Raw genomic sequence first — 12,764 nt, 5'->3', positions numbered from 1 at the left:
AACCGCTCATGTTTTCATGCGTCAGTCGCTCTTGTCATCAAACAAAGATGTGCTTCACATTCTTCCTGTTGCTAAAATGACCGCCGAAATTCTACATGAGTTCTGCAAGAAAGTAATTTTAGAAGTGGAATCTATGGGCCTCAGGGTCATTGCTGTAATAACCGACAACAATTCCCTCAACCGGAAAATGATGTCGTTTTTCTCCGAGAAACAGGAAGTAAGCACTGTATATCCTCATCCAGCTGACAACAATCGGCCTCTGTTTTATGTCGTAGACCCTGTGCACATACTGAAATGCATCAGGAACAACTGGATGAATCAAAAAAACAAAGGAATATGCGTTTACTTTCCTGAAGTGAACCTGTCATGAATATTGCCCGACGGGCCACCCAGAATGAAAGCAGCATCATTTGAAGCCATACGGCAGCTGTATGCACTGGAGCAGACATCACTTTTCAAGCTTGGCTACAAGCTAAATTCCAAGGCAATCAATCTAACACCTATGGAGAGACAAAATGTAAAGTTGGTGTTAAATGTCATTAATTCGTTTGTATCAAACGCACTTGAGACGCGTGGCGATGCCCTTGAAACCACATGTGCCAGTTCAACAGCTCTCTTCATAAACATCATATCAACGTGGTGGAAAATCGTCGACGTGAAGACCCCTTCGAAAGGTCGCCGACTGAACGACACCCTTCAAAATCCAGTGAATTCTATGGTGGATCAACAGCTGGTTTTCCTTAGTGGCATGGTAGACTGGCTGGATGCTTGGAGCAGCGTCAACATGAGCCGTGGCTGCTTGACAAGGGAAACACATTCTGCGTTGAGACTCACTTGCTACTCCCTTATTGAGCTGTCGCTGTGCTGTTTAGAAGAACTGAAGTTCAAGTATGTCGTGCTGGGAAAATTTCGAACTGACACTCTTGAAGATCGCTTCGGTCGCTACCGTCAGCTTGCTGGTGCACAATATCATGTTTCCGTGAGGCAGCTTCTGGAGTCTGAAAAGAAAATTCGTCTGCAAAAGCTGCTGATGCTTCCGCAGCCAGACATCAGCAGCGAAAGTGACACAGAAGTATCGCAACATAACTTCTCTGTTCACATCTCAAATGATGAAATTTCCAACCCAAAGCATGACATGGAGGTCGTTGCTTATATCGCTGGATATTGTGCTCATTCAGCTTTGAAGAAGCTATCATGCGCATTTTGCAGCAGCGTGCTCGTCCTGGAGAGCAGGAAAATAGATGTGGAAGGTAACACAATGATTGACAACTTCTCAAGAAGAAGCTTAAAGTTTCCGCAGCCATGTACTGTGCACATGGTGCTGGTGACAACGCTTGTTGTCGAAAAGCTCACCAAGGGAGAAAATGCAAAGGCGTTCCTCGCGTCGAACAACCAACGTGGCATTGTAAGCTCCATTACCACATCACTGCTAGGAGATGTTGAGCTAGAGACTTGTGAAAATGGCCATACCTCTGAGACTATCGTGCGGCATGTAGTGCGTGTTGCAACAAATGTCGCTCTGAACAACTTTTGTAGACTTCGAAATGACACCATCCAAAGCACCGCACAAAAAAAGGCAGCTGACAGAAAAATTAAAACCTTGAACAAGAAATGAGATAGGATGGTTTTAGCCTTTCGTCCTAATAAAACCACTTCTACAAATGCATTTCTGACTATTACAGTTTGATCACTAAAGTGTAAAGGCAGGCGTAAACAAATGCAGACCGCGCAGGAACAAAAAAAGAACAAAAAAAGAAACACCGGCTTTCAATAAGTGCCCACAGCAGATATAACGAGAACGAGTGGCGACGACGGCCTGGGTGCAGGTGGGCAACTAGCGTGACGTCACGCTCTCCCTGGAGGGGCCTTGTCAATAGTCTAGGTGGTGTTGCCCTGTCACGCTCCCCTCTACCTCAAGACGGTGTGCCCTGCTCAGTAACCTCAATTGCTGTATCTGCCATCGATGTTGACATCCTCGCTACCGAACAGCGAAAGGATAATTGGATCGCCCCACTGATCAACTTGATCTCTGATCCATCCGCAACACCATCCACGCTTGCCTTGCGTCGTCGAGCTCACCATTTTGCCATCCGTGACGGCCTCCTACACCGACGCAATTACGACTCCGATGGCCGGCAGTGGTTACTCGTCATACCCCGCAATCTGCGGTTGGAGATATGTGAATCTTTCCATTCTGATCCGCAATGTGCGCACTCTGGGGTATCCAAAACTTACCACCGCATTCGACAACGCCACTTCTGGCGCGGTATGTACCGCTACGTGCAGCAGTTCGTTCGCTCTTGCCTCACTTGCCAACGCCTTAAACCGTCAGCACACATGTCGCACGCCGGTCTGCAACCGTTATCTTGCCCTGACCGTCCCTGTGGGCGCGTAGGTATCGATTTGTATGGACCACTCCCTCTGACGTCGACTGGTAACCGCTGGGCCATCGTTGCCGTTGACCATTTAACGCGATACGCCGAAACCACCACTCTCCCTGCGGCTACTGCGCGCGATGTTGCGTCCTTCCTGCTGCATCGATTCATACTGCGCCACGGACCACCCCAAGAGCTTCTCAGCGATCGAGGCCATGTCTTCTTGTCGGAAGTCGTCGAAGCCATTCTGACGGAGTGCCATTCTGTCCACCGCAAAACTACTACTTACCACCCGCAGACGAATGGCCTCACCGAACGCTTTAACCGCACCCTCGGCGACATGCTTTCTATGTACGTCGCTGCCAACCACACTAATTGGGATAATATACTGCCCTTCGTCACCTACGCCTACAACACCGCCCCTAAGAGCACGACCAGTTTTTCACCTTTCTGCTTGCTGTACGGAAGGCACCCGTCGCACACAATAAACACGATACTCCCGTACACGCCGGATCCATCTGAGTGTACACCTATTCCCGAGACAGCCAGGCTTGCTGAAAAGTGTCGCGAGCTTGCCAAGACTTTTACGACGCAAGAGCAAGAGCGGCAGAAGAGTATTCGTGATGGCTCCACCACTTCTGAGCCCACGTTCCTTCCTGGTGCGCTTGTACGGCTCTCGATCCCGACCTCTGTAGCTGGCCTCTCTTCCAAACTACTTCCCAAATACGAAGGCCCCTACCGTGTCATCGAGCGCACCTCACCCGACAACTATCTGATCGAACCCGTTGAACAATCTTCGGACATGCGCCGCCGTGGGCGCGACATCGTCAACGTGGAGCGCCTGAAAGCTTATTATGACCCGCCCATAGTAACCAGCTGTTAGGTCGCCAGGCGGCTCCCTCTTCGACCCCGGGGAAATTGCAGCGAAGCCTGCGAACTCTGAAATGGGTTGAACTCTTTAGTACCTCCTAGTGGGGCTACCCAACAAGGACGCCGCTCGCGCTGGGAGCCCGTGCTTGGCCTTGGCCGTGACTGTCGCCATTGTATATTCTAGCTGGTTGCCTGCGAATAAACTCCTTATATATATATATATATATATATATATATATATATATATATATATAAGGGAAAGAAGTGTATACCTAAGGGCTCGTTTTTCCGTGTTTTAACACAATATTAATGAGATATAACAGACAGTAATGCCAGGGAATGTACAGGGGAAGTTATTAGAACCAATGGAATGTAAATAAGAAGAAAGAAGAAAGAAAAGTGGATGAAAAAATTACCAACTGTGAGCAGGAATCGAACCTACGACCTTCGAATTACGCGTTCGATGCTCTAACCACTGAGCTATCACAGCGGCCCTCCCTCCATCCACTTTTTTGGGTTTATCTGTGAATTTAGAAGTAGGAGCGACAGTCAGCGCCATCTATAAACCAAACAACGAGTGTGAAAACACTCTTATGCGCATGTTTGGCGTCACGTAGCACGTGAACTTATTATGAGCGGGCAGCTGACTGATTGTCCCTCTTATACAACCTAAACACACCAAGTCTGCCAGTACGAGACCCTCGTTCAATGAAATAAGGGAAAGAAGTGTATACCTAAGGGCTCGTTTTTCCGTGTTTTAACACAATATTAATGAGATATAACAGACAGTAATGCCAAGGAATGTACAGGGGAAGTTATTAGAACCAATGGAATGTAAATAAGAAGAAAGAAGAAAAAAAAGTGGATGAAAAAATTACCAACTGTGAGCAGGAATCGAACCTACGACCTTCGAATTACGCGTTCGATGCTCTAACCACTGAGCTATCACAGCGGCCCTCCCTCCATCCACTTTTTTGGGTTTATCTGTGAATTTAGAAGTAGGAGCGACAGTCAGCGCCATCTATAAGCCAAACAACGAGTGTGAAAACACTCTTATGCGCATGTTTGGCGTCACGTAGCACGTGAACTTATTATGAGCGGGCAGCTGACTAATTGTCCCTCTTATACAACCTAAACACACCAAGTCTGCCAGTACGAGACCCTCGTTCAATGAAATAAGGGAAAGAAGTGTATACCTAAGGGCTCGTTTTTCCGTGTTTTAACACAATATTAATGAGATATAACAGACAGTAATGCCAAGGAATGTACAGGGGAAGTTATTAGAACCAATGGAATGTAAATAAGAAGAAAGAAGAAAGAAAAGTGGATGAAAAAATTACCAACTGTGAGCAGGAATCGAACCTACGACCTTCGAATTACGCGTTCGATGCTCTAACCACTGAGCTATCACAGCGGCCCTCCCTCCATCCACTTTTTTGGGTTTATCTGTGAATTTAGAAGTAGGAGCGACAGTCAGCGCCATCTATAAGCCAAACAACGAGTGTGAAAACACTCTTATGCGCATGTTTGGCGTCACGTAGCACGTGAACTTATTATGAGCGGGCAGCTGACTGATTGTCCCTCTTATACAACCTAAACACACCAAGTCTGCCAGTACGAGACCCTCGTTCAATGAAATAAGGGAAAGAAGTGTATACCTAAGGGCTCGTTTTTCCGTGTTTTAACACAATATTAATGAGATATAACAGACAGTAATGCCAAGGAATGTACAGGGGAAGTTATTAGAACCAATGGAATGTAAATAAGAAGAAAGAAGAAAAAAAAGTGGATGAAAAAATTACCAACTGTGAGCAGGAATCGAACCTACGACCTTCGAATTACGCGTTCGATGCTCTAACCACTGAGCTATCACAGCGGCCCTCCCTCCATCCACTTTTTTGGGTTTATCTGTGAATTTAGAAGTAGGAGCGACAGTCAGCGCCATCTATAAGCCAAACAACGAGTGTGAAAACACTCTTATGCGCATGTTTGGCGTCACGTAGCACGTGAACTTATTATGAGCGGGCAGCTGACTAATTGTCCCTCTTATACAACCTAAACACACCAAGTCTGCCAGTACGAGACCCTCGTTCAATGAAATAAGGGAAAGAAGTGTATACCTAAGGGCTCGTTTTTCCGTGTTTTAACACAATATTAATGAGATATAACAGACAGTAATGCCAAGGAATGTACAGGGGAAGTTATTAGAACCAATGGAATGTAAATAATAAGAAAGAAGAAAGAAAAGTGGATGAAAAAATTACCAACTGTGAGCAGGAATCGAACCTACGACCTTCGAATTACGCGTTCGATGCTCTAACCACTGAGCTATCACAGCAGCCCTCCCTCCATCCACTTTTTTGGGTTTATCTGTGAATTTAGAAGTAGGAGCGACAGTCAGCGCCATCTATAAGCCAAACAACGAGTGTGAAAACACTCTTATGCGCATGTTTGGCGTCACGTAGCACGTGAACTTATTATGAGCGGGCAGCTGACTAATCGTCCCTCTTATACAACCTAAACACACCAAGTCTGCCAGTACGAGACCCTCGTTCAATGAAATAAGGGAAAGAAGTGTATACCTAAGGGCTCGTTTTTCCGTGTTTTAACACAATATTAATGAGATATAACAGACAGTAATGCCAAGGAATGTACAGGGGAAGTTATTAGAACCAATGGAATGTAAATAAGAAGAAAGAAGAAAGAAAAGTGGATGAAAAAATTACCAACTGTGAGCAGGAATCGAACCTACGACCTTCGAATTACGCGTTCGATGCTCTAACCACTGAGCTATCACAGCGGCCCTCCCTCCATCCACTTTTTTGGGTTTATCTGTGAATTTAGAAGTAGGAGCGACAGTCAGCGCCATCTATAAGCCAAACAACGAGTGTGAAAACACTCTTATGCGCATGTTTGGCGTCACGTAGCACGTGAACTTATTATGAGCGGGCAGCTGACTAATTGTCCCTCTTATACAACCTAAACACACCAAGTCTGCCAGTACGAGACCCTCGTTCAATGAAATAAGGGAAAGAAGTGTATACCTAAGGGCTCGTTTTTCCGTGTTTTAACACAATAATAATGAGATATAACAGACAGTAATGCCAAGGAATGTACAGGGGAAGTTATTAGAACCAATGGAATGTAAATAAGAAGAAAGAAGAAAGAAAAGTGGATGAAAAAATTACCAACTGTGAGCAGGAATCGAACCTACGACCTTCGAATTACGCGTTCGATGCTCTAACCACTGAGCTATCACAGCGGCCCTCCCTCCATCCACTTTTTTGGGTTTATCTGTGAATTTAGAGGTAGGAGCGACAGTCAGCGCCATCTATAAGCCAAACAACGAGTGTGAAAACACTCTTATGCGCATGTTTGGCGTCACGTAGTACGTGAACTTATTATGAGCGGGCAGCTGACTAATTGTCCCTCTTATACAACCTAAACACACCAAGTCTGCCAGTACGAGACCCTCGTTCAATGAAATAAGGGAAAGAAGTGTATACCTAAGGGCTCGTTTTTCCGTGTTTTAACACAATATTAATGAGATATAACAGACAGTAATGCCAAGGAATGTACAGGGGAAGTTATTAGAACCAATGGAATGTAAATAAGAAGAAAGACTTCTTCTAAATTCACAGATAAACCCAAAAAAGTGGATGGAGGGAGGGCCGCTGAGATAGCTCAGTGGTTAGAGCATCGAACGCGTAATTCGAAGGTCGTAGGTTCGATTCCTGTTCACAGTTGGTAATTTTTTCATCCACTTTTCTTTCTTCTTTCTTCTTATTTACATTCCATTGGTTCTAATAACTTCCCCTGTACATTCCTTGGCATTACTGTCTGTTATATCTCATTAATATATATATATATATATATATATATATATATATATATATATATATATATATATATATATATATATAACGCTGTGTTGGTGGCAACAGACGTTAGCGAAGAAGTGAAAGGCAGCTGTGGCTGAGTAAACAGTCCTCCACTTCGAGTCCCTGTCTATCGTTTCCTCTCTCGACAGACTGGTGGACGTTCTGAGTACTGTACTGCAACGTCTTATGCCTGCTGGTCCTGAACCAGAAGCAACCACCGCCAGTGCATCAGGGTCTGCTGATATCCATCGAATCAGCCGCCGCCTTCAAGGACAACCACCCCAGTACAGCCCCTTGGCAAGTTCTGTGAGGACAATGTTCGCCACATCCGCAACTCAAACCGAGCATGACCCATTCGCTAGCGTACCCTGTGTCATCAACACGCCTCGCACACCCAACCCATTCCATGGTGATGCCGGTGAGGATGTCGTAGACTGGCTAGACCATTTCGACCGGGTCGCTGCCATCAACGACTGGGAAAATCGCCGTAAGTTCGAGAACGTGTAAGCATAATATTGACAACGTTTGACCTTCATCTTCTTCATCTGTATATAATCATCATCACGAAAAACGTTGTCTTCGTTCGAAGCGTTGATCAGGCGATTCGGCCTAATAAACGCTGTCGCGACTCCAACGCTGCTACTGTGGAGGCTGCTTCGATCCCCAAGTCCTCTCCGACGTCACGTTCCCCTTGAGCTTCGTTCGGGTCGCCGCTTGCTTCCCCCGTCCGCGGTCATGGCTCAAGAACCGCTGCCCGGACCACCCAGCATCCCTGTCCAACAAACCATTCCTGCGTGGATTGTCAACGCTCGGCAGCGCGACCCACCCATCTTCTGTGGTCTTCCACGCGACGACGTCGAGGTATGGCTAAAAGAATACGACATGATCAGTGTACAACCAATAATATGAGCCTCAAAAACTTAGTCACGTCGCCTTCTATCTGTCCGATGTCGCGAAAGCGTGGTTTTTAACCACGAAAGCACTTTCCTGAATTGGCCTACTTTTGCTCAACAAGTCCGTAGGATTTTTGGGAAACCGAACATCCATTCCGAAGTGTCGAAACGAAAGCTCGATGGGCGTGCCCAACATCCCGGGGAGACGTACACTTCGTACATTGAAGACATCCTTGCCCTTTGCCACCGCGTGAACTCGGCGATGACAGAAACTGATCGTGTTCGACACATCATCAAAGGGATAGGCCATGTCGCGTTTAACGCTCTGGCTGTTAAAAACCCCACCACCGTTGAGGACGTCATCACAACATGTCAGCATCTTGATGAACTCCAAGCCATTCAATTGCACCCAGACTACCCAGACGCTAGTGACAGCCGGCCTTTCTCGGATGCGGATTTGCGCGCGTTGATTCGCACTCTGATTCGCGAAGAACTTCAAGCGCAAGGGTTGTCATGTGCACCCATATTCATATTCAGTTTGCCGTGCTGGCTTCTTGTGCTTTTATGCTTATTTTAGGATGAGACTTTCTTTCTGATGCTGCTGCTTCCATCTCTTGTCGACAACGACTCATACATATGCGAGAGACAGATGATATTTCCCCGAAATCATCACGTGGCCGGCTACGAACAGCCAATGACTTCCTTGTGCCACCTAACCACGAGCACCTTATCACGGTTATGTCTGACTTCATTGACCACGGTGACGTTCTAGTCAGTCCATCAGCCCATTGTCTATCCAGAGGGATTGCACTTTCATCGAGTCTTGTCCGCTTCTCCAATGGCACCGCATTTCTCGCAGTACTGAATATCACCAATGAGCTGATTCTTCTGACCAAGGGCACTGTTGTAGTTTCCAGCGTGGACACACAACCTATCTCTGTAGTGGCTTCGGATACCAGTCTGGTGGAATCACGTTCAATACCAACAGATGCTCCAGTTACTACGGCTCTCGTCAATGCCATCAGCACAGATCTCACTCACCCGCAAGCAGACGAACTACTGGCGTTGTTGTCTAAGCATAAATTTTCTTTCGACGTACATACCACTGCTCTAAGCCAGATTTCTGCGGTGGCTCATTGCATACACACGGACGGAACTTCTATTGTCCGTCGTCGACCATACCGTGTTTCTTCCAGCGAACGCGAGATCATCCACAAACACGTTGCTGATATGCTCAAGCAAAACATCATCCGCCCCTCCTCAAGCCCTTGGTCGTCACCTGTCGTTCTCGTAAGAAAAAAGGACGGTTCGGTGCGATTCTGCATTGACTACCGCGCACTAAACAAAGTAACCAGAAAAGACGTATATCCCTTGCCTCGCATTGATGATGCCTTAGATTCCTTACAAGTAGCGGAATATTTTTCGAGCCTTGACGTGCGCTCTGGTTATTGGCAAATTCCAATTCACGAGGATGACAAGGAAAAAACTGCCTTTGCCACACCCGACGGACTTTACGAATTTAACGCCATGCCTTTCGGCCTCTGCAATGCGCCTGCAACGTTTGAACGACTGATAGACACTGTATTGCGGGGCCTTAAGTGGAAAACATGCTTATGTTACTTTGACGACATCGTCATATTTTCTTCAACATTCGAACAGCACTTGCAGCACCTAGATGAAGTTCTGACGTGTCTCGCAGCTGCTGGCCTTCAGCTCAACACCAAGAAGTGCCACTTTGCTAGCAAAAGTATAAAGTACTCGGACATCTCGTCAGCAAAGATGGAATCCAGCCTGATCCCGACAAGATTACCGCCGTTCTTCACTTCGCGGTGCCTCAACGCGTCAAAGAGCTCCGAAGCTTTCTTGGCCTTGCGTCGTACTTCCGGCGCTTTATATGAGACTTCGCCACCATTGCTGCGCCACTTGTGGGGATCTGAGGCGCGCCTGCGACCATTTTGCGGGCATTCCGCCACACGGCCACACCCTTTCGCTTTCCTGCTCTGTTAACACCACGTGGCGATAGATGGCGCCACGTGCGGGCACGGCGCGCGCCGAGGGAGCGGTCTCTTCTTCGTGGGTCGGCGCCGGGTAAGCACGTGTTTTCCTTCGTCCGCGTCCCCTTTGGGAATCGTGGACGGTAGCCTGCCTGGGGTGCCTTGGGCACCTCGGCAGGCGTGTTTACTTGAGTGCTAGCTTCGGAGCGTACGCTAAGCCCAGAGCGGTGCCTAGTGCTTGAAGTGGTCGTACCACAACGAGCCGCACTTGCGTTAGGCCTATGCGTACGAGGTTTGCCCTAACAGTTGCGACCAGGCCCATTGGCCATCGTGAGAGTGCGCAGCATAGCCGCGAGGGACCTTTTCCCGACCGGCGTGTCAAAGCTCGCCATTGCCAGCTGCGACGTGCTCGCGGTTTTCCCCTTATTGTGAACGTCCGCGTGCGGGTGCCTTTGCTACCCGCGTCCCGGGAGCGGACGTTGTACTGTTGTTCGGGGTGCCACCAGAGGCAATAAAGTGTTGTGTATTTTTACATTAGAACACTGTCTGATTGCCGCGCCGCGCTAAACGCCTTATCAGTTGAGCGCGCGCGGAGCGGTGCGCTACACGCGAGTGAACGGAGTAGCGGCCCTGTGGCTCGCTAAGCGTGAACCCGCGGTGATCCTCCGCTGCAGTTAATAGCGGGGTCACTATACACTTCACCAACTCCTTTCTTCGGGAGCGTCATACATATGGTCGGACGAATGTCAAATGGCTTTTGACACCTTGAAACGTGCCTTCACGTCTGAGCCAGTGCTTTGTCATTTCGATAACGCCGCACCCACTCTCCTCCATACTGATGCCAGCGGACACGGACTCGGCGCTGTACTTTTGCAACGAACAAAGCGTTATGACGAACGTGTGATCGCATACGCAAGTCGCACCCTCACAGCAGCAGAGAAAACTACACCACCACCGAGCAGGAGTGTCTCGCCGTTGTCTGGTCCATTCAGAAGTTTCGACCATATCTTCAAGGGCGCCACTTTACCGTCGTCACCGACCACCACGCTTTGTGCTGGCTGTCGACGTTGAAGAATTTGTCTGGACGTCTCGGTCGCTGGATACTTCGTCTCCAAAAATACGAGTTTGACGTTATCTACAAATCCGGTAAGAAACACAACAATGCCGATGCCCTTAGCCACTGTCCTTTACAAGCCTCATCAGGCACTCCTGGCCTGTCGCTAACTGTGAGAGAACCCATCAAAGTGTCTCCGTCAGTTCATTCACTCGCCGCTGTCGATTTTTTTTCTACTTTCGGGAACGAGACGTTTGCATCCCACCAACGCAGCGACACTTCCTGCCGCTCTCTAATGCAGCGCCTTCAAGTCTCCTCTCGTCCTCCCAACGCCCGCGCCCATCGACAGCTGCGAAACTTCAAGACTGAAAACTCAATCCTTTACCGCTTTGTCTTCCACCCCGAAGGACAGCACTGGGTTCCTGTTGCTCCTCGTTCCCTAAGAGCGCAGATTTTGGAGGTGTTTCACGATGACCCCAAGGCTGGTCATCTCGGTTTTTAAAAAACCTATGAACGCATCCGCAGTCGTTTTGCCTGGCCTGGCCTTTCCAACTGTGTAGTGCGATATGTTGCGTCATGCTCGCTATGCCAACGCCGCAAGCGACCCACTTTCTCCCCGGCCGGTCTTCTACAACCTCTTCCGTGTCCTGACGCTCCCTTCGATGTCATTGGCATTTACCTCTACGGACCACTACCAATATCCCCTAGCGGCAAGCGCTGGATTGTCACAGCAGTTGACCACTTAACAAGATACGCCGAAACAGCTGCACTTCCTTCAGGATCAGCAGAGGACATTGCCACATTTTTTCTGGAGGCAATCTTTCTAAGACATGGTGCACCACGCATCTTATTGAGCGATCGCGGCAACTACTCGAACAAGTCCTCCACGCATGTAATACGATTCATAAGACGACATCCAGCTACCATCCCCAGACTAACGGCCTCACAGAGCGCTTCCATCGAACTTTGACCGACATGATATCTATGTATATCAACGCCGACCGCACCAACTGGGATACCATCCTGTCATTCGTGACTTTTGCCTGCAATACCACTACGCAGCGCACCACGGGCTATTCCCCATTCTTTCTCGTCTATGGCCGTCAACCAACATCTCCGCTCAACATCTCCTTTTTTGACGTCCCTGTGAACTCATCATCGTCATCGAGGGAGCACTTAATCTCTCGCCTGGCCGATTGTCGCTGACGCGCCCACCTCAATACACAGACATGCCAACAAGAGCGGAAGACTCGCTACGATGGCGTCCACCGCGTAGTTCACTTCAATACTGGAGACGAAGTACTGTTGTGAGCCCCAACGCGGGTTCCCGGCCTGTGTGGTAAGTTTCACTCACGTTTCATCGGCCCCTACGCTATAGTCGAGCAGACGTCTCCTGTTAACTATCGAGTGACCCCTGTTGTCATGCCTTCCGACGGCCGCTTTCGTGGTACGGAGGTTGTTCACGTGTCGCGCTAAAAAACATTTGTGCGCCGTACACCACCGTCATAAACAGAGGCCTAATTGGCCACTTCCGCGCGAGGGGGAAATTAGTGTAAGCACAATATTGACAACGTTTGACATTCATCTTCTTCATCTGTATATAATCATCATCACGAAAAACGTCGTCTTCGTTTGAAGGGTTGATCAGGCGATTCGGCCTAATAAACGCCGTCAAGACTCCAATGCTGCTACTGTCT

General features: G+C 48.2%; 7 non-coding genes across 7 annotated transcripts; all 7 read right to left on the bottom strand.

The window, feature by feature from the left end:
* Positions 1–3,662: 3,662 nt before the first annotated feature.
* On the bottom strand, positions 3,663–3,735 carry TRNAT-CGU (transfer RNA threonine (anticodon CGU)). Its single transcript has one exon. It is a non-coding gene; the product is annotated as a tRNA-Thr (tRNA).
* Positions 3,736–4,124: 389 nt separating this feature from the next.
* TRNAT-CGU (transfer RNA threonine (anticodon CGU)) lies at positions 4,125–4,197 on the bottom strand. The gene has a single exon. It is a non-coding gene; the product is annotated as a tRNA-Thr (tRNA).
* Positions 4,198–4,586: 389 nt separating this feature from the next.
* TRNAT-CGU (transfer RNA threonine (anticodon CGU)) lies at positions 4,587–4,659 on the bottom strand. The gene has a single exon. It is a non-coding gene; the product is annotated as a tRNA-Thr (tRNA).
* Positions 4,660–5,048: 389 nt separating this feature from the next.
* On the bottom strand, positions 5,049–5,121 carry TRNAT-CGU (transfer RNA threonine (anticodon CGU)). The gene has a single exon. It is a non-coding gene; the product is annotated as a tRNA-Thr (tRNA).
* Positions 5,122–5,510: 389 nt separating this feature from the next.
* TRNAT-CGU (transfer RNA threonine (anticodon CGU)) lies at positions 5,511–5,583 on the bottom strand. Its single transcript has one exon. It is a non-coding gene; the product is annotated as a tRNA-Thr (tRNA).
* A 389-nt stretch (positions 5,584–5,972) lies between these two features.
* Positions 5,973–6,045, bottom strand: TRNAT-CGU (transfer RNA threonine (anticodon CGU)). Its single transcript has one exon. It is a non-coding gene; the product is annotated as a tRNA-Thr (tRNA).
* Positions 6,046–6,434: 389 nt separating this feature from the next.
* Positions 6,435–6,507, bottom strand: TRNAT-CGU (transfer RNA threonine (anticodon CGU)). Its single transcript has one exon. It is a non-coding gene; the product is annotated as a tRNA-Thr (tRNA).
* Positions 6,508–12,764: the final 6,257 nt, after the last annotated feature.

This window comes from Rhipicephalus microplus, chromosome X (assembly GCF_043290135.1).
Source record: "Rhipicephalus microplus isolate Deutch F79 chromosome X, USDA_Rmic, whole genome shotgun sequence".
NCBI lineage: Eukaryota > Metazoa > Arthropoda > Arachnida > Ixodida > Ixodidae > Rhipicephalus > Rhipicephalus microplus.
The sequence above is the reverse complement of the archived record's forward strand: the minus strand, read 5'-3'. Positions and strand labels throughout refer to the sequence as shown.